The sequence below is a fragment of the Cupressus sempervirens genome, chromosome 3 (assembly GCF_028749045.1).
Source record: "Cupressus sempervirens isolate cs-2001-9-10 chromosome 3, ASM2874904v1, whole genome shotgun sequence".
In the NCBI taxonomy this organism is placed as follows: Eukaryota; Viridiplantae; Streptophyta; class Pinopsida; order Cupressales; family Cupressaceae; genus Cupressus; species Cupressus sempervirens.
The window spans coordinates 243,239,013-243,242,710 of record NC_143120.1 but is presented as its reverse complement, the minus strand read 5'-3'; positions in this window follow the sequence as shown (position 1 = coordinate 243,242,710).

Sequence of the window (3,698 nt, the reverse complement as noted above, 5' to 3'; positions counted from 1 at the left end):
GCTATTCAAGTGTGTGGTCTACTTCTCCTAGAGATCTGAAATCTTGCCATGCCCACAAGGGACATGCATCCCTAGACAGAGCCACTGTTGGCGCTCAAAATTGCCTTCTCGATTTTGAGCACCATTGAAAAATCAAGCCCTTAAATGCTTTTAAAATACATATGTGCCTAGTTGTACCCGGCTATCCATTAGAGACCCTTAAGGTGTTTAATGCTTCTAGCACCTTTCATTCAACATGCCTAACTTCTTCGTGAAGTTAAATTGAGTTTCTGAGTCATTTGGCAAAGTCCTGTTTCAAGCATTTGTCAAATTTACAATTCTGCCCAAAGTGTCAAACAGCCACAGGAGGCTATGTTTGCATCTAAATATCTCACACCCAGAAAGGTTTTGTAACTGTCCACTTTGAGAGTATCTAATATCCATACCTGAGAACCTCTTTTTCAGATTTTGAGTCATTTTGAGTCCGTTTGAATAGGTTTTGAATCCCTCAAAGTTGATCAGTTACTATTTTCATGCTTTTGCACTTTGCACCTAATTCTGGGAAACCCTGTTTGACGTGCAATAACTTTTGACCAGTTGACCCAAATGAGAAAATTCCTTTTGCGTTGTATTTTAGATGTCAGAGACTTGTTATGTTCCAAGTTTCAGCTTATGAAGAATCCGTTTGGTCAGTTTTCAAGCGTGATTCCAAATGCAATTTTTAAGTTTTAACTGGTGTCAGTAATTGCAGATTGATTGTAACCCCTGTTTGGGAGGTCATATCTCCTAATCTGCGATAGGTGTGATCGAATGGTTGGTTTTCTTGTGTTCTATACAGAAAGTACTTTAAGTGTGCCATTTTGCAAGTCATGACGAATCCATTTGCACACTTTTCCAGGTCCATTCCATTTGCAAAAATAATTTTTTGTCAATGTTCCTAGTTGCAAATTTTTGAGTAGCCTACTTTGAATGTCCGCCATTTGCACCTAGTTATTCATCATGAGCCTAAATCGTAGATCCATAATGTCCTCATGATAGAGAATGAGTGTCCTAGTTTTCATTTCCCCATGCGCTCATTTTCCTTGTTTTCTGAGCCAAATCTGAACCTAGTTTGTTGTTTTTTGACATGTTTTTGTGTAGGCAGTTATGAAGGGTCAACTTTGACGGTCAATATCTTTTGGAATGGAATTCTTCATGAGACGAGATTCGGTAGGGTGAAAATATCTGGAAGAGAGAATCAGTGTGCCTATTTTTAGAGCCTGACCAGAGGTTTGGGTCAGTTTTCAAAGGCAGTAAATAGACCTCCTGGCATCAAATTCACAGTTGGCAGAAAGTGACAAATTGAGACAACATGGTCATATTTGGTTGATAAATAGAACTCTACCACAAACCATAAGGGTGTTTGGGGAGGAAAGCATGAAGCACGACATCAAGAAAAAATGATTGCTTTTCTTCTATACAAGGTTACATTTTATTTTGATAAGATTTTTCTTGAAATAATACCTTTCTTTTTCCTGAAGGAAAGGGGTCTTGTATATGTGCAAATGATAAATATAATAACAATGGGAAGATGTCACTTTCAACTTATCCCAATGGTGAGGATACTCTAAATCCTTCAATCATAGGGAAAGCTTTTTCAAAGACTTTCTTAATGGTTTGATCACATTTTCACCGATTCAAATAATACGTCTAATGGAGGAAACAATATCACATAGAGTATTAGAGATAAATAAATTAATGGATGCTTTCAAGCATTTCATGGCCCAGGCCATGTTCAAGGAACTGGAGCTCACTCTTATGAGGAGTGTCTACCTTGTGAGGTTTGGCAGGTCTTGTGCATTTTGATGAAGAAGGAAAAGATGCCCACACCAAGCTAGGAATTAATGAGAAATCTGCATGTATAAATGAAAAGGCCCTGTACTTGTAAAGGAGGAATCATCACAGTCAACAAGATCCATAGGAAACAAGTTAAGAAGACTTAATGTCATGGTTTTAAGCAAAAGGAAGCTCATCCACAGCAACAAAGAAAACCAAGGGCAAGTAAAGAACAAGAAGCTCACGCCTGCATTGTTCAAAGATGTCCATGTCGATAAAAAGATTTGTATTGAAAGTTTACAAGATGCTGAGCATTAAGTGGAACCCCACGCACAGGAACAAGAACGCCCATCATAAAGCTACAAGAGGACTGGCCTGCAAGGTCACAGAACCCAAGGCCCACGACAGGGCAGTTTTAGTTTTAAAAAGGAATATATAAAATTTCAAAATGCTCACACCAAGTCTAGATACAGGGGACGCCCATGTTAAGTAGTAGCCGGCTAGCATATAAGCCGCTAGTCAAGGAGAAGCATGGGAGCTCAACGTAGGTCAAAGGAATCAAAAGGATGCCTCCACTATGTCTCGCGTGAGCAAAGCAACATAGCAGATGAAAGCTTAAGAGATTCCATGCATTCATAGGATCAGGGTAGATGCCAATCTAAACATAGAAAGGACACATGTTAAAGAGTTACCCCTGCAACAAATGGTAAGCCGTGGGCAAGAAATGCAATGACCCACGTCAATCAAAAACAATAAAACCCATGCATAGTTTGAAGAAACGTTGGTCAACACAAACGTAGCAGCAAACCACACATTGAATGCCAAAACTCGTAGTCAAGGGATGAAATAAAAAGCAAGCCACTGCACATAAAGAAGCCTGAATCAAGATAGCATTGCAGACCACGTAGCAGGGTCATCCATGCATCAAACAGAGCTATAAAAAGGAAGGATACGATGAGCTATTTTATCCCATATTCATTATGTGGGGGATTTTTGTGTTTTTAAATATGATTCAAAGCAGAAGTGATAATATCTCACAAGAAAGGCTCGTGAGGAGCCACGGTCTTGAGGGGCCCGTAGGTCAAAAGGTGAGTCATATTTTGACCTACGAAATGCAAGCTTCAAACATATGCCCAGAAGGAAAAATCCAAAGCCTCATGGGGTTACGCTCGCGTATGAGCGAAACTTGATTTGAAAAGCCTTACGCTCATTCGGTTGCCCGTATGGTCGGGAGAGGTAAAAATTCAAATGCCGATACTACATGGAATTCGTGCTCATAAAAGCGTAAGTCATATTTTGAAGAGGTCTGTGGATACATCGTGAGAGCAATAACGTAAAACAATTTCCAAACCTCTCCAGTGATACGCACGGCTCGTATGAGCGAAAGGCACAAAATAAAGTCTTCTGGTGGTACGCTCGTGAGCGTAAAAATGTAAAAGGTAGCATTCAGCATATAGGCAGAAATGGAGTTGTTAAAGGGTCCCGGGGCTACGAAAAGTTGAAAATTAATTAATAATATATATTAATGAATATTCCAAAGGTCACAGCCAATCAATGTTTGACACATGGCGATAGTGGATTGAGGGAGACAACAAAGTGATTTTCAATTCAGAGAATATAAACGCATAAAATGAGAATTTGAAATATTTTCAAATTTTATATAGTTATCGCTATGTAAAATTTTAAATTTTTCATTTTTAAATGCCAAAGTTCAGTCTAGGGGTCTGTTTTTCAAGTGACCATATCAGGGGCGGTTTTTGTCCGAAATAAGCACTTCAATATACCGTTGGAACTGGGAGAAGCTAAATTTTCCAAATTTGGGATCAGTTTTTGCACAGGTTTGCACTAGTTCAGTCTGTAAGCAATTTTATAAATTCTAGGGAATTCTCAGTGAAAGGAGCAGA